Raw genomic sequence first — 25297 nt, 5'->3', positions numbered from 1 at the left:
CTAATCTTTTTTTAAAAGATTTATTTATTTGAGAAAGAGAGAGTGAGGGGAGGAGGGGCAGAGGGAGAGAATCTTTAAGCAGACTCCCTGCTGAGCGTGGAGGCTGACTTAGGGCTCAATCTCACAAACCATGAGATCATGATCCTGAGATCATGATCTGAGCCAAAACTAAGAGTTGGACGCTTAACTAACTGAGCCACTCAGGCATCCCATTCTCATCTTTTTCACTTTGGCTTTTCAAGGCTATTCTCAATCTCCCTTTCTATAACCCTTTGCCACTTAGCTCAAGGCATAGCTTAGACTGTGGCTCATGATTAAAAACAAATACTACACTGAACAGTAACGGATAATGGAAAAAATTATAATATAGATTCCCCAACTGTTTAACTTTGAAATCTAGATATGAATTATTCTGGAGTCCAGAGGCCAACACATCCCACAGCATCCACCTTGGGTCTCTATCCTCACCTCCTGGTCTGCAACCTTTTTTCTGGGGTCTGATTACCATCCTTCACGAAGACAGACTTTAGATGTCCTCCTTATCTGAAGTTCAAGCCACAGCATGTGAGTACCCATAAGAGATGGTTAAAGAAGGCCTATATTCCCTCCCATAAACATAATCTGCTGGGATAAATTCAACCCAGAATAAAACAATCTTTTGTATAGTAGAGCTGGATCTTTCCTGGGGATCGGGTTCTACAGTCAGTGTGAAGGCAAAAACCTGTATAAGAAATTAACTTCGGAAACCACTTGGCAGAGAGCCACATTGCCAATAGCAGCACCTTTGTCAGAAAGCCTAGCAGAGCCTGGCTGGCCCATCAAGTCTGGAAGAGGTTACCATCCCCTCAGCAGAACACCATATGAAGTAGCTGTTCTGGGTTTAAGGTTGAGTTTAACTTCACAATTCCATTTATCGTGATGAGATGCTTAGAGCGCTTAAGGCAGAGGGACTGAGAACCAGGTAGAGAGTCTCCGTTCCTGCCCTCTCCTGGGGCAGAAGTGTCCACACTTTTTAACTAGTTTCTCATTCTCTCCCTGTGTCCATTTTTCCCTCCTTCTATGTCTAGGGGTCTACAGGTAGAATCCTGTGGATTTCATGCAAGCCTGATCGGATGGCCTCAACATTATTTTGCAAAGCAGTTTAGCATCTCACTGTGGAGAACTCTAGTTCCGGAAATAGTATATTTAGGTTTATCTTTGCAGGACCAAAAACTCCATCAAAGTGCATTGTTTTCCCTTCAAAATATAGACATAAACTTTAAAGGTAAATTCAAACAATAGTCTCTAGAGAAAGGGTAAGTCTGCAGGCAACTTTGAAATGTGGCCCCTTGGCACATTGCAGGTTTTGGCCATGGAGATGTAAGCAGAGATTAGTTCTTACCCCATCCTGAGTACCTAGAACAGCACCCTCTCCTGACAGTGTTACTATTTGGAAACCCTGATGGTTCTCTTTGTTCTGTCTCAAATGTGCCTCACGCAAACCCGGCTCTGAACCTTCATGCAGACCGTGTGACCTGTTTGGAATGCTTCTCCTATCTAGTCCCTCATCCCTTTCCCTCCTCCTCCACTGAGACTTCCAACCTCCAACTCCTAGATCAGGACCCCTGAGCCACTCATGATCACAGTCTTTAGTGCTCTCTCCCCATCTCAATTATTGTACCATAAAATGTCTTTATGTTCAGGACTATTAAGTATGTCCTATGTATGTGGCAGACACTGTTCTGGGAATTATTGGTATATTAACATATTTACTCCTCACAATAAGCTTTTAAGATAGGCACTATTATTATCCTCATCTTTTAGATGAGGAAACAGAGCACAGACAGGTTATGTAAATTTCCCAAGTTCACATGGCTAGTTAATGATAGAGCCAGGATTCAGACCCAGAAGGTATGATGCCAAAGCCTATACTTTCAAAGATTTTATTCTTTTAAAGTAATCTCTATACCCAACATGGGGCTGGAGATCAAGAGTCACATGCTTTACTGACTGAACCAGCCAGGTGCCCCTAAAGCCTGTACTTTCAATCACTGTGTTTTACTGTCTCCCATTTGGTACTATACGTATGGACTCTATTTCTACCTGTCTTTTTATATGACATTCCCTTTCTCTCACTTTCTTTATAACTTCCTTCAGGGCAGGAATCATGATATATATATTTATTTATTTTCATAGCACTAAGAATTGTGCCTTGCATCAAATAGGAACTCAATAAATATTTGTTGGGTGATAAAATGGCAAAAATCAAAATATAGATCTTTATATGATTCTCTAGGTATGTTTTAGGCTTACTAAAAGACTTCCATTGGTTCTCATGAACACAGTAATAACAGCTTACAAAATACTGAAATAGGATTTGATTCTTAAGACACTCCTATGATGTGAATGGAGCAGATGCAGTATTATGCCTATTTTACAGCTGGGAAAACTGAGGCAGACACAAAGATGCCCTGCCTCCTCCATCACATTTAACAATGAGAAGGATCTGAGGCTCTTGATTTTCAGTCCTACACTATTCCACTTCAGATTTTGCTCAAGTCTGGCACAGTCAAATGCAGCCCATGTTTTGGCTCTGGGTGTATACACTAATAAAGCTAGATGTTCTACTATAAGTGGATAGAAATGGTAGCCCTGGAAAGATGTGCTGGGGCAAGGGAGGGGAAGGACACATTGCATTCACATGGTAGACCCAGTCTAAGAGGAAGACAATACCTTCATAACAATTATGAAGACAAGTTTCAATTAATGCTATGTTATCCAGTGGTATTTTCATCCATTACTGAAAATCAAGAGGTGGGAAGTGGGCAAATATAAAAAAACGTAGGAAATAATTCTTGAGAAAGGAAATAAAAAAGGAGGAATCAGTTACAGGAAGGTTTCCAGAATGTAAATTAGAGATTTTTTTTTCCTTTGGAGAGATAAGGTAAAAAGAGGAAATATTTGTTCTAACAAGTGAAAATTCAAATCAAAGCCAGAATTTGAGCTGGCAGGCCTTGTTTGGAAACTCCTTTTGTTTATAATGTAGGTTTTTCCCCTTTATGAAGCAGATGCTTATGCACGCATTACCAGTGTTGTCAATAATACTGTAACATTTGCCTTCCATCCCTTTGTTGCTCAGGGAACATGTTGGGTTTCCGCACATTTAGCTTTGCCATTTACTTCACAAATCGCAGCTGTGTAGTGCTACAACTAAGTCGATTTTACTGAGAATAAAAATTGAAAAAAAATTCTCCTAACAACCTTTCCAGTAATCATAGGCCTGAAATACTTTGGAGTGGATTTTTTTTTTTAACAACTTGGTTTCAGTACAATGATGCTTCAATAAGAATCTTCCTGCAAATTTAATTCAAAAGGGAAAGCTTTGTTGTTATTAAACACAATGGCAGTTTGTACATCTCCACATCATTATGTTGCTTCTCATTATGGTAATTCATTTGCTTCTGCTTTGTATGGATATCAAATAAAAATCACTTTCGCTCCTGGCAAGTGATTGACATTACGGAGACACTCTGGGAACCCAGCTAAGCGGTGCTTGGTGTCATAGCAAACACAATTAGCAAAATGGCATCCAGAGTGGCTTTATGGAGTTGCCCTGTGGTGAGTCTCTGCGTTTTCTATTTAGCAGGGCTGTAGGTTACTAGGCTTTGCTGTGTGCCATCTCTGTTTTCATCTTTGTACCATTTTCTATGCAAGTGGAACAGCGTGAAGACTTTGCGTGAATTTTACTTTCTCTCTCTCTCTCTCTCTCTTTTTTTTTTTTTTTTTTCTGAATGGCTCTTCCTCAGGATTTGCTGGGCTTGGAGAGTACTCTGCTTTCTTAGGAGCCCACATTTCTCTATAGAAGGGTCAGTGATAGTTCCACCAAACATCCACTCTGATATCCCTGTGGATTTCTTTTTCTCATTTTTTCTGTTGCTCTCTCTTGCCACTTGTCGACTATTTGAGAGATACTGAGTTTTGCATGAAGTTAAAAAATAACTTTAAAGGTCATTACTAATTACCTTTATATTGAAAAAGAAAACAATTTATACTCTTCTGTGGGTAACTCTGAGGAGAGGCCTCAACTATGGCTTGAGGTCCCTCAGTCAATGATTATCATAAATGGGATTGACAGCACCTCCTGCCTTTTTGAGCTGAAAGACAGGCACAGCTTTTGGTCGAGCCATGAAGTGAAAGATCTAGATTGAGTTGGAGTGCCCTCCAGCCCTGTGTCCTCCAGAGCCACTGCCAGGGCTTTCCAGATCAACATAACTCACACCATGATGGAAGTATAAAATGTGCTTTCTGGAAGGGCCATAAAGGTCTCAGAAACCCAGCAGAATGTGGGAGGAAGAGAGATGGCAAGAATCTGTCCTCCTGTCCTACCTAATGGAAGGACTGCAAGACCTATGCCTCTGGATGCTCTTTTTCCCCAACTCTATTTCCTTCCATCCCCTCTCTTTGGAATTTCCTAGTTCGGTGCCTCCAGCCCCTTCCTGGAGCAATTTTTACTCCTCTTCCACATAAGAGAAGAATGTCCAGGCCTGTCCACTCAACATCCTTTATATTTCACACCCTTGAGAGCCTCGGGCTTTGAGTGGATGACATGGCATCTCTTCCTCTTTTGTTCATTGCCAGTCACATGGGCCCCTGCCCCATAAGTTGAGGTCACTGGGCTTCCAAGTTAGTCTTCCCAGGAGCAAGAACTTCCTCACTAATATTCCTAATAATCCAGCCCAACCTGCCAAGTCTAGCATTGATGTTTTTGACGTTCATACTGTTTAGTTTTAGAAGGAGAAGCTTATTTTTCTTGTTAGCATGACTTTGACCTTTTTCACTTTAAAATCATAACCCCTGGCTTTTCTGTACTAGGAAACATTTGACATTTTCATGGTTTATTTAACAAGGGTCACCATGCTATTTCTAAATGGCTTTCTCTTTCTCATCCAATGGTACCAATACTGATTATATTATTTATTATCTCAAATCTTCTTTTACCTCCTATAGAAAGTCAACATGGGTTCCAGTTTATCAAATCCTAATGGTGTCAACTTTTATTTTTTATTATTTTTAAAAGATTTTATTTATTCATGAGAGATACAGAGAGAGGCAGAGATACAGGCAGAGGGAGAAGCAGGATCCCTGTGGGGAGCCCAATGTGGGACTTGATCCTGGGACCCAGGCATCCTTGGTGTCAACTTTTAAACTTCAATATAAAAATGAAATGTTGGGGGATGCCCAGGTGGCTCAGTGGTTGAGCATCTGCCTTTGGCTCAGGGCGTGATCCCGGATTCCCAGGATAGAGTCCCACATCAGGCTTCTTGCATGGAGCCTGCTTCTCCCTCTGCCTGTGTCTCTGCCTCTCTTCCTGTGTCTCTCATGAATAAATACATAAAATCTTTGAAAAAAATAAAAATGAAATGTTGAAATGGCATCGGAGGGCAACTATTTATCCCTGACATTCCCCTATCCCTACTGGCAGAGAAATCTATGAAACACGTTGTGCATTTCCAAGGGAGAAGAGCATAAGGATTGGAGATAGGATTTAAAAATTATTTTTAATTTGTAATTTTTAAAAAAGATTTTATTTATTTATTTATTTATTTATTTATTTATTTGACACAGAGAGAGAGTGAGAGAGCACAAGCAGGGGGAGGAGCAGAGTGAAAGGAAGAAGCAGACTCCCCACTGAGCAGCGAGCTCGACGTAGGACTTGATCGCAGGATCTGGGGATCATGACCTGAACTGAAGGCAGATGCTCAGCTGATTGAGCCACCCAAGCACATAAGAAGATAACTTTTATCAATTCTTGATAGACCTGCATGCAGTTCTTGTCACCATTTTGAGTTTTGAGGCTCTTTTGTATCAGGGGTTGAGATTTCTCTAAGCTATGAAGAAGGAAGTGTCTTACAGATGATACTGGACATAAACAGCAATCCTCACTTGAGGTCTCGTGTTGCTGAGAGTGCTGGGGTGCCAATATGGACCTCAGGCTATCTCTTTTTTGGTACAAACATTATTTGTACATTGTAAAAATAAATTTGAATTTCTATAAAGCAGCCTTCTTAAAAAATATTAAATAGGAATTGAAATTTTCGCATGCATGCCCTTTATACCTCTCACATGCATCCATTTCTCTCTGTGCCCAGTGCACTTCCAATCTCCACTTATTTTTGCTGCCACCACACTAATTTAGGCCATCACTGTTCTTCCCTGGATTAATGCCTTTAGTCTTTCCCCTCAAATATTTTTCTCACATGTCTTTTACAGAGATTATTCTAAGAAGAGTATTGCATCATGGTACATGGTTGTTTAAAGTCCTTTAAGCTCTATGGTTGCTCATCAGATGAATTTCAAACCTTTTCAGCAAGAAATAATTCTTAAGATCATGAGGGCCGAAAACATGTCTATCTTCTCATGTCATGTGTTTTTGAGCGCAGCACATGAACTATGAAATAGGAGGACTTAGTAAATTTTTACTAAATCCAAAGTAACTCCAAAGTAACTTTAGCTCTCTCGGGGTGACTCCCTTACAGAAAGTGACTCAAGCATCCAAGTCATTTATATCTGGAAAATTTAATTTCTACAGCCACTGTGGCAGAGGAAAAGAGAGATGGAGTGTTGTGCAAGCACTTTTCACTATCTCAACCAAGAAGACCACATGGAGAGCCCACTGGCCAGACTAGAGGGATGGTCCCTAGCCTAACTACAAGGGAGTCTGGGAAATGTTATCGTCTTGCTTGCCCAGGAAGAGGAAAATGAAGTAGAACCTGGGGACTATGTAGCATTGTCTCTGTCACAGAGTTAATTAGGAATGAACAACCCAGACTTTTGGGAAATGTGCAGTCTGTATTGTGATAGTCCAATCTGAGCCATGGAGGTTGGATTTCAACTTGTGAGTGGGTGTGAATGATTCCCCTAAAGGCCCTGGCTATTTCTATCATCAGTCATGCTGGTAAAAGAAGAAAAGGCCTTGAATTTGGGGTAGAAAAGGACCATTTTCACTATCTGCTTCAGAGGTCATTACCTATGACTATGGGGTAAAGTGGTCTAGAGATTCTCATTAAAGGTGGTAGAAAGAAGGGTACAAGATGGGTCAATCTCACCATTACACTGCAGTCACCTGATATCAGGCAAGGCACTCTGAAGTTGGCTTTAGGGTTTGTGAGCATTAGGAGCTACAACAGCAATGGAAGAATAGATCATTCTGAGCACTCACTTCTATATATGCCAAACTTTTACTCTATCTTTGGCTAACACCACTGACTGATCTTGGCTGTGCCTGTAAGGCAAAGAGAACAGTGGTCATACTCAGATCTGTGCACAGTGCACAGCATGAGGTGGTACATTCTGTGATGACATAGGAGACATGAAGGCTCTGGTATTGAATGGTTTCCAGGCCAGAGTGAGTAAAAGGCCAAAGCAATGGCTAGAACTGATTTGTAAAACATGCAAGAATGGTCTAAAGAATCCCAGTGGTTACTATTTCTTGGATTGAGGGATAACCTACAGAACGTTCTGTCTTCCTTTCACTACAGCATTTGAGAGCCTGGAGTCACTATGGGGGAAGACTTGAAAAGAAATATGACCTTAGTTTGTAACTTGGTTGGTAAAGTGGGACATTTAAGTTACAACTACAGGGCACATGAGTACTTCACAGCCTGTGCTGACATACATTAGCCCTGACTTCGCTCCTCTGATAATATAAATTACACTTAGGAAAACAGATAGAAGAGCACTTTGCAAGAAAAGTTAAATAATGTTATTCATCATGGTTAATGATAAATAGTACCCACAACAAGAATGACAGCAAACTTGCCATGACAATAACAAACACTGCAAACTTATTTGTTCTTGATATTTTCTGGATGCCCACTTCTCTTATTTTAATCTTTGTTTTGCTTTTAAAATTATCCCACTCATTTTAGTGTCAACTTTAGTTGCTGCATTCATCAACTTGGAAAGCCTGCAGCCTTGGACAAAAGTGTCATTTGATGTGTTTGATATATTCAGCTCTACATCAGTAATCTATTTGCAAAATTGTCCAATTTGAAAGTGACACATTTGATTCACTTGACTTTCCTTTCTCTAGCACAGTAAAATTTGAAGGAATTCAAGAGATGCCGGGCACTAGTCACCAAGGAGAAAGGACAATAAAGGGATGTGTAAAGTACTCCAGAGAAAATTGTTGTGTGTCATTAGTAGTTGAACAAAATAAAGAGCCCTCTGAAGTTGAGCTTCTCTAAATAAAAGACAATGACATCTGGAGGGGAATGAGATCTGTTTAAGTTTGTTTGTTTGTTTGTTTCTTTTTTTTTTTTTTAGGCTCCACGCCCAGCATGGAGTCCAACAACAGGGCTCAAACTCATGACTGTGAGATCAAGTCCTGCGCAGAGATCAGGAATGGGATCCTCAACTGACTAAGCCACCCAGGCATCCCTCTTAAGTTTTTGATGTTAAACAGCTGACTCAAATTTTTCAACTTTTTCACATAATTGATTCTAATTGCTTAAGTATGCTTATTCATTGTAGGAAATTTAAGAGTACATTTAACATAAAAGTATAGAAAAACAAACAAAAATAATTACTCACAATCCTGCCATCAAAGAGAACTATTATTGTAACTTTGGTATAATTCTTTTTATTTTTTTTGCAATGTGTACGTACATTGCTATTGTTGCAAAAAGGAAATAATGTTTTACCTAAAATGGAAATCCTTATTTTAAGAAGCATGGTTGCAGGCTGAACTCCCACTGGAAATTCATGATCTAATGTTGCTCGATATCCACTGATCTCTCTAGTGTAAAGCATTATCAAACTTAAAGGCGACCCCGTCTTAGCTTCAAAAAAGCTTATTAGGATCTGAGGAAGGAATTAAGGCAAATACATGATCAGTTAGATCAAGGAGTACTTACTGAGTAATTGTGATATGACTGTGTCAGGTGACAAACTGTGGATATGAATGAATAAATACATGGATCCTGCCTTCAAAGTCCTTATAGTCTCACAGAAGACACAGGACGTGCCTTACACATGATATAGTAAGTAAAGATCCTAACCATCCTTACAAACCATAAGTACCGCAGGAGCTCAGAGGAGGGAGCAATCATCACTGGCTGATGCCATAAGGAGCACTTTATTGGAGAGGCGATTTGTGAGCTGAATCCTTTTAGGACAGAGGGGATTTGGAAAGAAAACAGTGAATGAGGTGAATGAGGTGACGGAGCCCCTCAGCCAAATGCCCCCAGGGCAGCCTCGCAGGGGGCTGTGGACCAGGACGAGGTGGGGAGAACAGGCTAGCCTGGATGGTGAGAACCTAGAGAAGGGAGTTTCAGTCAAGATCGTCCAAGGTCAATGTTTCTTCTCTATTGTCCACCCCCAGGTTCCAGAAGAATGCGTTTCTTTTTTGAACCTGGATCCCAGCAGATTTCACTAGTGAACTCTTCTTTCTAATATAGCCTTATTTCTTAAAAGGAACAGAATGATTTTCTTTCAGAATGTTTCATGGACTCACTGAGGCCCATAAGGAACCACAAGGATCGTTGAAGTCTAGTCCCTTTTGACTTGCAATATTTTTTCTTTCCTTATATAAGTTAATTCCAGTAAATGGAACACCTAGTGATACTCAGTTATCAAAGACTTGGTTTTTTTTTAGCCGATTCAGAAGACAGACTCACACCATTATAAACATGTGATGAGAACACATGACTGGAACTCTTCTAGAATGAACAGTAAGGAAGAGCAGGGATGTTAGATTTCATCACTGTTCAGCTGTGTGACCTTGAATAAATTACTTAATGTCTTTGGGCTTCAGCTTTCTTACTGGCAAGCTGGAGCAGGGGGAAGGGGGATGGGGGGAGATCCCCCCTCCCATCCTTGCCTGGGGTTAGTGTGAGAATTAACTGAGATACATATGTAATAAGATTTCTAGGGTGAGAAATGTGCTTAGTTACTGCTAGCAAGTACTATTACAGAGAATAGGGAGCTGACTTTCTCGAGGCCTGCTCTGGGGTTACCTAAGGATTAGAACCGGCTGTAACGTGTGGCAGTTTGAATGTGCTGCAGATGCTTTAAATGGTGTTTGGGACGGAATTGACATAACCTCTTAATGACTAAGCATTAAGCTCGTGAACATAAACACCCTGAATTCAGAACCTATTAGATGGTCAAGGAAACTCAACCACTTTCAAAGCATTTAAAAAAAAAATCTTTTAGTATGAGAAGTGTTTATTTTTCATCTTCATGATTACAATAGGGAGACATTTTGAGGTTACACCCTAATGAGAATTTATAGCATTTGTTTATGTGGCAGATTAAGGGAAGATTTTTAAAAAGTACCTGTTAGATAGTAGATTAATTTTTTGGAAATTTAAAACTTACTATGTGCTATTATTCAGACCAAAGACCAGTCCACCAAGGCAGAGGTGAACTGCAGAATTGTATTTTCTGGACTCTGTGCCTTTGGAGAAGCTCTTCTATTTGCCTGGATACCATCTGCATTGCTACCAAATTTTTGCAAAGATATGGCTAACTTCTGTTTATTTTTCAGGGGGCTTTTCTGCTTCCCCAAATCTTGGTTTAGCGTCTTATCCTACCTGTCTTTACAGCATTTAATCCCTTCATAGTGTTCCCCTTTCACATTTATGGAAGCTAAATAGTGGGAATGTGGCTGAACAGTATAAACTGTTTATACACTTATACTCTAAATATTTAGTAAAAAAGGCTTTTAGCTAAAAAAAAAGGATGCTCTTCTCCCCAAAGATCCAGGTGTCTCTTAGCTTTTAGTAAAATGTAACTTCTGCAGCTTAAAAATAGGTAAGATCAAAATGTTCCAGGCAGTTTCATCAAGCCTTATTCCTATTTCTTCAGAAGTCAGCTTTTTGAGTCCAACAGCAGTACAGGTTCCAGATGGTCTGTATGATTCAAGTAACTCATGCGCATCATACAACAAAACCTAAAAAACGTATTTGAAAACGTGTTCTATGGACCTTACCCAGAAACCCTTTGGCCAGACCAAGTCTGATGATTTAGATTTCTTTCTCCACTGCTGAAGTCAACAATGCCCACTTATCAACCACTACAGCGGGAGTAGGAAAGGTGCTTCCATGGGCTCTGTGGGTTCCTTATGGGTCTGTGGGTTCCAAGAGGGGAGGGGCTGTACTATGTCTAGATCCTCTGAGCTCAGTACAAGGCCTATTACACAGGAGGGGCTCACAGATATTTGCTGAATGAAAGAATGGAGACTCCTCAGTAAGGGCTGGGGTGGTCCTCTAAATCTAAGCCCAAATTATTAGAAGCTGAGAGCTGACTTCCTCTTTCTCTTTTAAAGTTAGGAAAGGTTCAGGCTTGGGATATTATCATCACTCAGTCGCTTCTCTTGGAGGGGAGGACATCTGTCTGCCCTGCCCAGAAGAGATTTGGCTAAGAAACTCTTTTTAATGCTACCGAGGAAAACAAACACACACACACACACATATAAAAACGGTTCCTTCTGTATCAGAACTATACTTTAGGTTTAAGACCTTCTGAGATTGTCCTTTTTTCCTTAGAGAAAAGGTGCTTAATTTTTATCAGATTCTCAGATTCTATGACCCGCAAAGGGATAAGAATAATTGCCTCAGAGCCTTCCTTAAAATGGGCTCAGAGGGATCCCTTTTGATATTGTCACCAGGTAAAAAACAGTGAAGATGCCACTGTTGGAATATTTTATTTTCCTCCACGGGCCAGTGCCATCTCTGTGCCTGTTTGCCTTGCCAAAGAGAGGTCTGGTGGATGTAAATTAACTTTCTTCTTAATTTTATAGTAGAGGTCAATGGCCTGCTTACTTGTCCTGCTTCACCTCCCCCCTTCTAATAACTTCCCTACTCACAAGTGAGAATTAGGATTCTTATTTTTATCACATAGAAGCTTGATGCTTCAGCAACTGAACTACCCTTTCAAAGGCTTGGTTTCTTCATATCTGAATATAATGTTCCTCTCCTCTTAGTATAATGTTCTTAGCTCACAAGGTTGTTCGTTCATTCACTTATTCACAATGGAGGGTCTACTATGTACCAGGTAGTTGTTCTGGTGGTGAATGGAACAAAGGAGTGAACATTCCAAGGGAAGGCATCAGATGACGAACAAACAGGACAACAGGATATTAGTCACTGATGACTGCTATGTAAAGAATTCAAATAGAAGGATAGAGAGTGACCGGTGGCTAGTTTAGACTGAGCCATCACGGAGTTCTTCTCTGAGGGGGTGACATTTAGGGTCTAAAGATCAAAGCAGAGGGAGTAGCAAGTGCCACAGGGCCCAGGCAGGCATGGGCTTAATGTGTCTGCAGAATGTCAGTGTGTGTGGCTGGTGGGATCCCAGAGGTTAGCAGGCTTGGCTTTGAAAGTCACTGTAAGGAGCTTGGAGTAGATTTTAAGTACAGTGGGAGCCTTTTGGAAGCGTTTTAAGCAGGGGAGTGCTGCGCTCTAAAATACTTTGTACAAGATCACTCCAGCTGCTGTGTGGAGAATAAATTGTAAAGACTGAAGGATGAAAGCAAGGAAACTAATTAGGAGGCCACGCTAGCAGGCCCAGCTCTGGATGATGGTGGCTTGGACGGGGGTGGAGGTGTACAGACAGAGAACAGTGGAGGCCTAGAGGCATGTGTGCGAAGCACCAGTGCCCATGCTCCGTGCATGGTGAGCACTCAATAAAATCTAGCTATTATCCTCCTAATCATTATTACTATTGGCTTGGTAAAATGAAATGGGACCAAGCAATGGGTCAACATAACAATAGTTTTAAGAATATTACTAAAGCTAGAGCAAAAAAAAAAAAAAAAAAAAAAAAAAATAAAGCTAGAGCAAATTCGGTCAGATGGACCAAATCTTGTTTGTATACAGCAATTCTATTAATGTTATTTTCCTGATCCTGTTTTAGATGCAGTGTTTTCAATATTTTTCTCTCTGTGTTTTAAGAAGAAATCCATCATTTACTTCTTTCAGGACACACTGTTTAGTCATTTTGTAGTGAAAGAATCCTGATTATCTTCGAATGACAGATGTGAAAGAGTGAATTCTAAGTTGTGTGGAAGAGGTAATATATTGCATTGCTCTGGAATTTATTATGAGCAAGGAGTTGGAAAAAATTAGGGAGTTAACATCCAGGAAGAAAGCAAAACTTTAAAAATGACACAGACAGATTAATATATTTATGCATACATGTCATGCAGTCTGGTGCCAGAAAAGCCAAATGAAGAAGTAATGTTCTGAAAACAACTCACAATTACTGAGACTACTAAGCTTGGAGGCAGCAAAATATGAAGACTAGTGACATTCATACATCTACAGTTGCTATGGGGTTACTTAAAGTTATGAGAGAGAGAGAATGAACTATTCTTTTTCTTTTTTCCCTTTTTTCAGAGGTGAGTCTTGGGATCTATGCTTTAATAAATGCACATACCTCTTCAGCCTACCCTTATCAGGCAAACTTGTATTTACAAGCGAAATTATTCTGAGACACAGAAGTCTTAAATGAAAGACAGACATCGCAATCCCTTAAGGTCATGCTGATCTCTTCAAATGTTAGAATTCGCTAGAGTGAGGTTGGCTTTTCAGCTAAGTGACCCCATCACTTTAGAGTAATCCCTGTAATAAGTATAAATGTAGCAACACATTCCAAGAAAAACATGAAGCTCTAAGTGATATTCTACTAGGCCAGAGAGTTTGCTTTCAAAATGTGGACACCAATATTCTCTAAGCAGTGTGGTTTCTAGATATGCTAAAACAGTTATTCAGGCATCCTGAGTATCCACAGTGAGACAACAATTTTGTCAGTAAATTTTTTTCTATCTTCAAAATTCTTCTATTTGCTTTTTTTTTGTGGTGGGGGCTTTTGTATGATAAAAGTAAAAGTTTTCTGTCTATCACTAGTATAACAATATCATATAACACTATGATCATTAGAGACACCCCTTGTATATGAACAACAAAAAAAATCATCTAAAACACAAACAAAAAACAGTACTCCCAAAAGTATGCTCTGTGGATCATCAGTTCTTCAAGACATCACTTGAAAGGAATCTTAGACACAGTGACTCAGTATTTCCCTCTTTGATCTACTTGAGCCCCACATTAAGCCTGCTCTGCCACTATGTGGCATGACCTCTTCAAGGTCATGGCCAGCCACAATCTCATTAAAACAATATAAGAAAGTCAGCAGAACAAATACAGAACTACAGCTGCAGCTGGTCCCCAGGCTGTAACCCATACTTAAAATCTCTCTCCTCTAATACCCATTCTAGATTTCTTCTACCCTTGGCCGTCACTTTTGCCACTTTAGATTGCTTACCTGATGGAATAACCCAGACTTTTATCTCTGGGAGTCTGACTCCCTGGTTACAATGCCTTTGTGATGGCCATTCCACCATTACCTTCAGGAGTGGAAGCACCAAGAGATACCTCAGTGAATGTCCTGAGTCTCAGGTATATTCCTCCCTGCCCCCATTATGTAACAGTGACCCTAGCACCTCATAATAATTAAGAAAGATTTCTCCCAACAATACAATAACTCCTTCTTCTGATTGCTGGTCCACAGGCATGAAGACCCCTGCATAACTAGGTGGCAGGTGTGGGTTCAGGTTCAGTGGATCCCTTACCTTACCATGTTCCTTGGTGGAAGGATAGTCCCACTGAGAACCAGGACCTCTAATCCAGCAGAACCTAAATCACAGAAATGGGAAACACAAATATGAAGTGAGTTATTGGGAGCAATGAGGACAAGTACCAATTCTGCTTCTATCCCTTCATCCCTTAGAATCATATATTTTAGCTACTGGGGAGCAGTACCATATATCAGCTATTGGCTCAGTACATCTGAAAGAGCTCCCCAACCTGGAGGGTTTTGTCTCTGAACTTCTATCGCATCGGAATCTTTAATAGGTCATTCCAACATTCTATCAGATCTGCTGCTTCTGGATACGTTGGCCTATGGTAGGATGAATGGACCCTGTGGTCAAGTACCTTTTCCATTGACATACATCCTTTCATCAAACTCTGCAACTCTGCAAACTCTGTCCTTTCATCAAAGGCAATGTTATGCAGGATCCTGTGAAGATCAACCAGGAATTCTGAAAGTCCTCAGATAGTGGGCAGGGAAGGCAAACACCTATAGAGGAGATTTCATTTCTTTTCTCTCCAGGATGGAATGTCTCAAGACATGGAGAGTAGCACTAACATCTATATTTTTACCTAAGGTATGAGATTGCTTCTAAGTTAAGCTTTCTATTTAATTGATTAACTTGTTTATTGTTTTACAGCTACTGAATGCCTATAATGTATTAAACTTTCACATTTTATGGAAAAATATTTACATTACACAATAGATTTCTGTCCCTAACACTCAGGCTCCAATGATGACACAAGCACATTCATGTATTTTGTGCATTTTATATTTTCAAGGGTCCTGTTTTTACATCAAGTCACCCTAGGACATAGAAGATCTGATGCGCATACAACAAAGAATTTGTTTTGTTGTTGTCTGGTGGAACTAATTAAATACATGGATGGACAAACAAGTCAAATCTGTGTGCTCTTGTAATTCATCTAAGAAATCCCAAGAGACTGAGAATACTGATGTCTTAATTGCTATCAATCACCCTGGCTCTCCCAGATCTAGGTAAATAATAAGCATAATGCAAACACTTTTTGGCATATTGTTCTTAGACTGACAACCCAAAATTTTGTGTGTGTGTGTTGTATTCCTATGTCTAAAAATACCCAACAAACTTAGCACTAAGTGGATCCATTCTACAGGCGTAAAAGTAAGTAACTTTTATCATCAGTAACACTGATGATAACATGGCATTCAGGATTCAACCTGCGGAAATCAAGATGCTGGCTGTATTGTTCCCCAGAGAGACCCATGTGGGCAGGTACATGCACAGCTGTTTCACACGGGAGGTAGAATGGGTGTTGATTTAAAGATACACAACATCAAGTAGGTTTCTTTCCTGAATTCACTTTTGGGGGATTGAGTGTACAAAAGGTGTTCTCTAAGTTAAGAAGCTCCAAGCTTTACTGATCACACTGAGGCCTTTAGGGTAGAAAGTGAGGCTGGACTTATGGAGATACAGTGGTATTTCTGCTGGCCACCTTGCTTCAAACCAACTAAATTAACCTCTCTGCCTCAGTTTCCTCATCTGTAAAATGGGAACAACAATAGGAACCTTCCTCACAAGGTGGTTATAGGAATTTAATAAATTAATACACGTACAGTACTTAGAATACTACCTTGCTCATAGTAAGCATTCAGTGAGTGCAAGCTGCTATCACCACCCCCACCATCATCACAATCATTATCTTTATCTCATGTGTATCCTCCCTGGTATGAAAGTAAATTGAATTTTAATAACTATGACTCCATTTGACTTGTACTCCAACAGAATGAAGGAGTTCAGATCACCTAAAGTGATCAAGACTTCCCATAAATGATTTTTGTAATTATTAACCACTTTTCTTGTATACTTTTCTTAATACTATTCCTGAAAGAAGATTATGGGTTGAATTCCATCCTCAGAAAGATATGTTGGAAGTCTTGACTACTTTCATCTCAGAAGATAATCTTATTTAGAAATAGGGTCATTGCAGATGTAATTAGTTAACTGAAGTCATGCTGGAACAGAATGGACCCCTAATCCAATGTGACTGTGTCCTTATATATGTGTCCTTATAATTTCTTATGTCCTTAGAAATTTGGACATAAGAATGCGGAGGGATGCCTGTGTGGCTCAGTGGTTGAGCATCTGCCTTCAGCCCAGGGTGTGATCCTGGAGACCTGGGATTGAGTCCCACGTTTGGCTCCCTGCATGGAGCCTGCATCTCCCTCTGCCTGTGTGTGTCTCTCTCTCTCTCTCTCTGTCTCTCATGAATAACTAAATAAAATCTTAAAAAAAAAAAACCTCACAGGTGGAAGATAATATGAAGACACACTAGACAAGATGGCCATGTGATGATGGACACAGATTGAAATGATGCATCTCCAAGTCAGGGGATGCCAAGGATTGCTGGCAGGTACAGAAGCCTGGGAGGATTCTTTTCTACAAGTTTCAAGGTAGCATGAATTTTCTGATATCTTGATTTTGGACCTCAAGCCTCCAGAACTGTGGAACAATATATTTCTGTTGTGTTAAGCTACACAGTTTGTTGTACTTTGTTATGGTAGCCCTAGGAAATAAATACAGAAGGGAATGGGAAAAAATGCCACTGAGGGGATAACATATCATTTGGACTTAACCAAACAGGTCACTGGAAGTTTAAGGTGATGTTCAAATGTGTAAGTTGTCACGTTATGTACTCTCTGACTATTTTGACAAAATGCTACCAATCTAATCTTTTCACCCCTCTAATTCTAATCTATTTCCAAGATCTGCTTTCTGTAGGAAGATTTTCCTTGCCCTGTATAAGTGATAGGCTTATGGTCATATGTGCTTTCCTATCAGACATTTGAACACACCTCCTCAAATTCTGTGCCTTATCAGTTCATTTGTTCATTCTTTCATTCATGGGTTTTTGTTGTTTATACAAGACAGCTAAGTGCCAAAGGAACAAATACTCTGTTTAGATTGCCCAGAGTCATGACCATTCCCGCTTCTGTGGGTCTTTAGAAAAGGGGACATTCCTGGTCCTCTGTGATCTTTCCCCATCATGATTCTTCCCTTCTCTCCCTCACTCAACTCTAATATCATTTATCTTCAGAGCAAAGGCAGCCTCTCTTTGCTGTAGACATCAACTAGATTCTGCACCCCCCCCAATATAGATACTATTTTCCTACTTCTAAAAACAGCTATTGGACATATATCATTCGTCAGAGCAAGTCTAATCTTTCCACAGTTATCATCTCACATCCAGGGTAGCCAGGCCAAGATTTATTTTCAAATACTTTTGTCCTGATGACCTGGAAAATCCTTCCAGAATCACAAGTCCTATTTTTACTTTGCACAAATGACCATAGAGTCAAATTCAAAATTCCACAGATGCCTAACCTGAAAGTAATGGAAGAAAGAAGCAAAATTTATAAAAGTATCTAGAACTCATTAGCTAATTTTCTTCCCTTGAGCCATGATTGCTATCCCTCAGTTCTATAGGATGGTAAAGTTTTGTCCAAGTCAGCAGGCGTGTGTGTGTGTGTATGTGTGTGTGTGTGTGTGTGTGTGTTTCATAACTGTTTCCAAAAATACATTCTTTAGAAAACTTGAGGTAAGCATTACATCATTTTCTTCAGTAAAAATGAATGACCACTTATCTTCCTTATTCCACTGTGCTGTTTCATAATGCATATTAAATACAAAAGTAGCTTTAAAAATATGCAGTGTGCTTTTTCAGAGGTCTCAAGCAAGGGCATGAACAAGCGTACATGCTTATGCATCAAGCAGGATCCTGCTTTGGATATTTTTAAAAAAGAGCTGTTAGAGTAGCTTTAGTTTCTTCTGGTCCTTGATTAAATCTTGATTAAAATCAGTGCTGCAGTTGTAGAATGGGAAGCAGTCTTCTCTTTCCTTTCCCCGCTGTAGGTAACATCACTTGATTGCTTGAGACAGTTAAAGGTGCTTTGGTAGTAGAAGGACAACAAGATTAATGGGCAGGCATTTCCATAGTAACAGCAAAGCACTCTGGGAGACAGAGCCATTTGGGGGCGGAGCTACATATGCCAGGATTTCGGCTCCCATGGCAACAGCAGAATGTGGGGTGGGGATGAACAGGCTACAAAACTTAGCAAAGGTCCATTTAGTGGAGACAATATATAATCAGAGTTGTCATCTATTTTAAAACCCAAAGTTAAATAAATCAAATTTGAGACCACAAGCTGATGCAAAACATTTAAAATACACTGTATATCCACTGAAAATTTCTGAAGCATAAGCACAAACAGTTCAAGAACTATCCAATTGTGACGACTTGTTAGTTTAAAAAAATCCAATTACCAAGATTTTTGTCCCAGAGTAGTTGCAGAAAATTACACAATTAGAGCAATTTTTCTCAGCTGCTCCACTACAGGAAACTCAAGTAATTATACAAAAATAGTGTAAAATAGTTTTCACAACTGTAACTTAGATTTCTGCTTTCTTTAGAATTCTGTTTTTCTCTGTAGATAACCATCTCAGTCCAAAGTGCAAGACAGACCGCAGTGAAAAGAGAAAGCAACAGCTAAAAGACGATGAGTAAAGAAACGAGCAAAAGGTGAGTGAATGACTAAATGACTGGGAGAAGCTGACAAAATTCAGAAAGACCTAAGACCCAACATTCCAACAAAATGAGTAAAAGAAGTTTGACACAAAATCGTATTACTCCTACTTTTTTTAACCTCACAGTTAGTGTTTGAAGGTCTCTTTTGACCTACACAAAATTATAATGTATTCAGGGAGCTCACCATCCACTTAGGAATAAGCATTATTTTCTATCTAGGCTGTTTGAGTCATTCTACACATGAGAGGGAAGATTGGAAATCTGGTGAATTGGGGATAGGTTAATTACTAATCAAGTCCATTAAAGTAAATCTTTGTTTGTATCTGCACTTTATTAAGAATACTTGTTACCTGGAAATATTTAGCCAAATTTTACTGAAGGGTAACTATGAATTTGGAAAACAGATACTAATGATTCAACCCAGTTCTATTCTCTAATTGAACTTTGAGTCCAGTAGGGTTTGGATGTCAGATGTCATTTAAGCTTGTGGAGGATCTGACCCCAGTGTCTCAGAAGGAGTGATGCCTATTGCTAAGCATCCTACATCTGGAAAAGCTTTGCTCGCAGGAACATCTAAGGGATAGTCTCCCTAGCATCAGCACCATTAATCTGGGAGCTATCCTCCTTCCCTATCATCCATACAGTTAGCGTTATTGTTCTGTGATCCTGATTTCCTGTCTAGAGTTGACTGATCTAAGAATTGACACCTGAGTCCAGTTTGGCTAGTCACATTCATTACCCAAGATTTTGAGATTCTGGATTCAGAGTCGATCTTTTACCGGTGACTACAGTTGCAAGATGTGGAACTCTGGAACTGTGAGTGGCTGTTTTTTTGTTTGTTTGGTTGGTTTTTTTTTTTGTCATAAGAAGAAACCTCAAGAGAAAATAATAAAAGCACCAGAGAAGAGCAGAGACAAGAAGTGGAGACTTGATTGACATGATGTTCAAGCCCCAGTCTAGTTGTTTCTGAATTCTAGTAGAGTCTGCATGTCCTATAACTTGAATGTATCTGCTAAATAAATCTTCCTTCCCCACCTTTTTTGCTCAAGTTAGCTCAAACTGGTTTTCTACCTCTTGCAACTCAGACTCCTAACTAATATAACAGCCTGTCCCCAAATGCTCCGAAAAACACGATAAAAGGAAAAAAGTGGAACAATTACTTAGATAGAAAACATATTCTGGGAATAAAGCAGGGACTCAAGCAATTGCAAAGTTTTACTTTGCATGAAATTCAGTGGTTTGTGAAAAAGGAAAAGGGTCTCAGAAGCCACTATGACCAGAAAATCAGCGGAAGGAACAAGACCAGCTGGAGTAAAAATGCAATGAAAATCAGGTGGTGGCATCTTTTCTACTTGTAGAGGATTATAAGAATTTGAGCAGAAATCCTAATTAAAGGTTTTAGCTTTGTGTTGCCCACTATAAGATGTGCTAGATAGGCTCTTTAAAATTTCAAGGAACATTTACACAGGAGACTAGTCCAATGTCTAAATACTAAGAACTCTCAAAAAAAAAAAAAAAACAGAACAAAGAACATAAAGGGGAAGCTATGATTCAGGATAATTCTTCTGGACCGAAAGACTTGAGTTTCCAGGTGGAATGGGCTGACTGAGAACCCAGCACAAAAGAAGAAAAATAGATCTTCACTGAAACGTGTTACTGGGAAATTCAGAACAATTGGGGACAAAGAAAGAATCTTAAATATTTCTAGAGAAAGGAACAGAAACAGATGTTATGCAAAGTATCAGGAATCAGAACTTCTTCTGCTAACTCAAGAGCAACTGTGTGGGAACAATGCCTTTAAAACTATTTCCAACCTAGAAATCTATATTGAGCTCAACTACCAATCACATAGAAGTGTGGAATGAATATATTTTAGATATGTAAGATCTTAAAAATGTAATTCCCACATATACTTTCTAAGGAAACTATTGAAGGAGGTATTACACTCAATGAGGGAATTAAACTAATTGAAAGAAATACACGGAAAAAGGGAAGAATATAGCAGAGGTGGGACTCTGGGGGAATCCCAAGCTGATAGCTGCACACCAGGTTGAGAGGGCCACTAGTCCATATCAAAGCATTTCCAAATTCTGTTACCTTTGTCCTGAGTCCATAGCTATCCTTCCCTCCATGTAAAGATAAGTATAGGGACAACAGTAGAAATGGATTAGTTATCTACTGCTATGTAACAAATTAACACAAACATGGAGTTCTAAAACAAAACACATTTATCATCTTCCAGTCTCCAAAGGTCCAGAGTCCAGATATAGCTTTGCCGGGTGCTCTGCTCAGTCTCACACAACTATAAGCAAGGTATCAGCTACAATTGGGTTCTTTTCTAGAACTAGGGGCCCTTTCTGATTATTGGCAGATTTTAGGTGCTTGGGGTTATAGTACTGAAGTCTAGTTTTTTTTTTTTGCTGGTTGTCATCTGGGGCCACTTTAAGCTCCTAGAGGCCACCTGCAGTTTCTTACCAGATGGTCCTCTCACAATACGGCAGCTTACTTCTTAAAAACCTATAGAAGACTCTCTCCAAGAGGAACACGAAGTCTTTTATAATGTTATCTTTTCAAGGGAGTGGCTATCCCATCACCTTTGCCATATTCTATTGGCTAGAAGCAAGTCACAATTTCTGTCTACCCTCAAGAAAAGAATTCGACAAGGACATGACTCATGATGGGCCACTTAGGGTGTGTCTGTCACAGGAACTATTATTTAACTTATTAGATACAAAGTGATGACAGAACATAACTGAGATTGAAAGATAGGTGATAAGGTATTTTCTAACATGAATAGTGACATTGAAATCTGGTGTTCTTCTAATTAACACATTGATAAGAATCTTCAGATGGCTGCAATGCAAGAAAAGAAAATCTACCCAAATATGAGGAATTATATAATTATATAATATGTCCTTTCACTGCATATTATGTTGTAAGAATCACCATGTTGTCTAGCATAGAAGTAAACAATCATTTGATATTGCTGTATAATATTCCACTGCATAGAATAAGTATGGATATGCCACACTTATCTATCCACTCTATGGCTGATGAATGTTTAGTTTGTTTCTAGTTTTTGGCTTTTATGAATACCACTGTTTGTGAACACCCTTGTCCGTGGGTTTTGGTACACCTATATAACTTCTTAATCTGATAGTAACATATACATAAAAATCTAATGAAAACATAATATTTAATCGTGAAATATTGAAAGCTTCTCCTCTGACAACAGAAATGAGATACGGCTGTATGATATTGCTTTGGCATTTTACTAGTGATTCTATGCAATACAAATGCCTAGAAAAATATTTCAAAGATAAAAGGATAAGAGAGGAAAAAAAATAAACTGTCATTATTTTCAGACTGCATAATTTCTATATGGAAATTTAAAAAGTACAGATAACCTATTATGAGTAATAAATGAATTTACCAAGGTCAATATGTGAGGTCGGTTGTACTTACGTTGGCAACTAATAATTAACGTGTTTAATGTTTAGAATTGCGTCAAACAAAGGGTGTATAAGACTTGTACACAAAACCTACTAAAACATACTGAGGTAAGACCAATTATCAATTCAGATATATATCTGTACACTTAAAGATTCAATATTGGGATCCCTGGGTGGCGCAGCGGTTTGGCGCCTGCCTTTGGCCCAGGGCGCGATCCTAGAGACCCGGGATCGAATCCCACGTCAGGCTCCCGGTGCATGGAGCCTGCTTCTCCCTCTGCCTGTGTCTCTGCCTCTCTCTCCGTGTGTGACTATCATAAATAAATAAAAATTAAAAAAAAAAAAAAGAAAGATTCAATATTGTTAGGATGTCAGTTTGACTATTTGACCTATAAATTCCATACAATCCCTACCACTGGTCCTTGGTCCCAGGTCCAACCCCTGGGATGTTGGGTTTGAGAAGCTTACAAGGTGATTCTGAAGCTGATATGGAAATTCAAAGGGTCAAGAATAGGAATGACATACTTATCAAAGAGCAAAGGTGGAGGACATATACTACCAGATTTCAAAACACATTAGGAAACTATAGTAATTAAGTTAACAGGTGATAAAGGCAGGAGGATAAACAGACCAGTAAAAGAGAATACAGAGCCCAGAAATAGACCCACACACTTTGAGTCACTTCATTTAAGACAAAGGTGCCACCACTATTCAGTGGGAGAAAACAATGTCCTTACAGTAAAAGGCATGAGAAACTAGATTTTCATATAGGGGAAAAGATGAAAATTGACCCCTTTCTCACACTGTGCACAAAAATTAATCCAAGGTGGATCATAGCTTGGAAAGTAAAAGCTAAAACAATTAAGCTTTCAGAAGAAAACAGGAGAGCATGGCGAGGGGGAGGCAGATGTCTTAGAACAAAATGCATTAAACATGAAAAAAATGGATAAATTGGACTTCATTAAAATTAAGAACTTCTGTTCATCAAAAGCCATCATTAAAAACATGAAAAAGCAAGCCAAGGAACGGGAGAAGATAACTGCAATCCATACATGCAACAAAAGACTCCTTTCTCCAATAATAAAAAGTGCTCCTGTGAATAAGTCACTGGTAATCCAATCGGAGAATGAGAAAGACCTGAACAGGCACTTCATCAAAAAGATGCCTTAATAGCTACTGAGCATATGAAAAGGAACTTATCATTACAAACTAAAAAGGTATTTAACAAAATTACAAATTAAAACTGCAAAACTACAACACATTCACCAGAAGCACTAAAACAAAGCAAAACAAAACAAACTAATAAGCCAACAAAATATCCCTGATGGTTCCAAGAACTGGTAAAGCGATAGAGCCACTGGAACTTTTTTTATACTCAGCTAGTGGGAGTGCAAACTTGTACACTCTTGAAAATTTACTGGGTAGTATCTAATAAAATATATGTGTGTCCAGTGACCCAGAAATTTCCCTCATAGGAATAAGCCCAATAAAAATACGTACAGATGCACACCAAAATATTCTGAATTTGATCAAACTGATAGAGGGTTTGTTTTTATCCACTAAATGAATAATCCATGGATCTAATCAATAAAATCAGGGCTTGCTAGAAGTGACGTGAGTAAAGGGCCATGGAGAGCCTTGTGTATATTCAGAGGAAATCCTGCTGGTAGGGGGGGCAGCTGGAAATGGGCAAAGGCCTTCCCTTCTAACACTCCCCTGCTGGTTAAAGCTGGCGGGGAGTCATCATACCTTCCTGCTTCTGCTTGTGTGTGCATGTGTTTGCTTTCCTACCTCATTTGCAGTTCCCTAGATTCAGTTCACTCTCAAGGGCCTCAGCTCGTCGTTCTCATGACCCCTTCCTAATTGTCAAGTGCTCAGTCATAAGTGTGGCTTTGATGCTGGGAGACACCACCTTCCCCTCAAAATATTTCCTCCCTCTGTGACTCCAAGGAGCAAACTTCCCATGCAGAAGTGAGCGCCTCCGTAGTGGAGGACAGAGTAAAGTGGATTAACAAGAACCTGCAGGGGCCCTAAGTAACTGCACTCCACTTCAAACACCGTTTGCCCACCGAGCCCTCCTTTTACCCGTGGCCTTGTATCTAAAGATTAGGCTCCCCTAGAATATTCTGAAGTGGCTACTGAAGAATCTTGTGAAGTCAAGACACAAAGAGCCATTCTGTTCTCAGAAATGCCTACATTTATACGACTGTGAGTCTCGCACTTACATATTCTATCTCCTGCTCCCTATCCTGCTGATTTCAATCCGGCGGGACCGCCACCTGTCTTTGTGCTCTGTACCGCACATGTGCATATGGCGCATGCTAAATATAAATGCTGTTTGGCAGGATCCTTTTTTCTCTTCCTTTGTTTCTGCAAATGTAGGGAAGAAAATGTGTAATGTGTGCCCTCTCCAAAAGGAGAGAGAGAGACTTTGAGGAAGTGGAAATATCTGGACGACAAGCTACACATTTAACTTATCATTTTGGCTGTGGCCGCAGGGGCAGCAGCGATGCCCACTGCTTTGTCGAAGTGGGGCCGAGGAGTTGGGAGGCACACTCTCCTTCACAGGCGTCAGGCAACTTCCTGAATTGCTAAACCATCTGATTGAACTTTCAGGGGCTGGTTTTCGAATCTTGCCAGTGCCTC

At 39.7% G+C, this 25297-nt stretch overlaps 2 long non-coding RNA genes across 5 annotated transcripts in view; one reads left to right on the top strand and one right to left on the bottom strand.

Moving 5' to 3' along the window:
* LOC119871109 overlaps nt 1-25297 on the bottom strand; it is a 189150-nt gene that overhangs the window by 54070 nt on the left and 109783 nt on the right. The window contains exon 6 of the long non-coding RNA XR_005355590.1: nt 14615-14678. This is a non-coding gene — a long non-coding RNA (uncharacterized LOC119871109). The remainder of the gene's footprint in view (nt 1-14614; nt 14679-25297) is intronic.
* Nucleotides 18698-25297, top strand: part of LOC102152336 — a 30525-nt gene continuing 23925 nt past the window's right edge. For all 4 annotated transcript variants that reach the window (XR_005355596.1, XR_005355595.1, XR_005355594.1 and 1 more), the window contains exons 1-2: nt 18698-19019; nt 19105-19193. This is a non-coding gene — a long non-coding RNA (uncharacterized LOC102152336). The remainder of the gene's footprint in view (nt 19020-19104; nt 19194-25297) is intronic.

The sequence above is a fragment of the Canis lupus genome, chromosome 2, assembly GCF_011100685.1.
Source record: "Canis lupus familiaris isolate Mischka breed German Shepherd chromosome 2, alternate assembly UU_Cfam_GSD_1.0, whole genome shotgun sequence".
Lineage (NCBI taxonomy): Eukaryota > Metazoa > Chordata > Mammalia > Carnivora > Canidae > Canis > Canis lupus.
The sequence above is the reverse complement of the archived record's forward strand: the minus strand, read 5'-3'. Positions and strand labels throughout refer to the sequence as shown.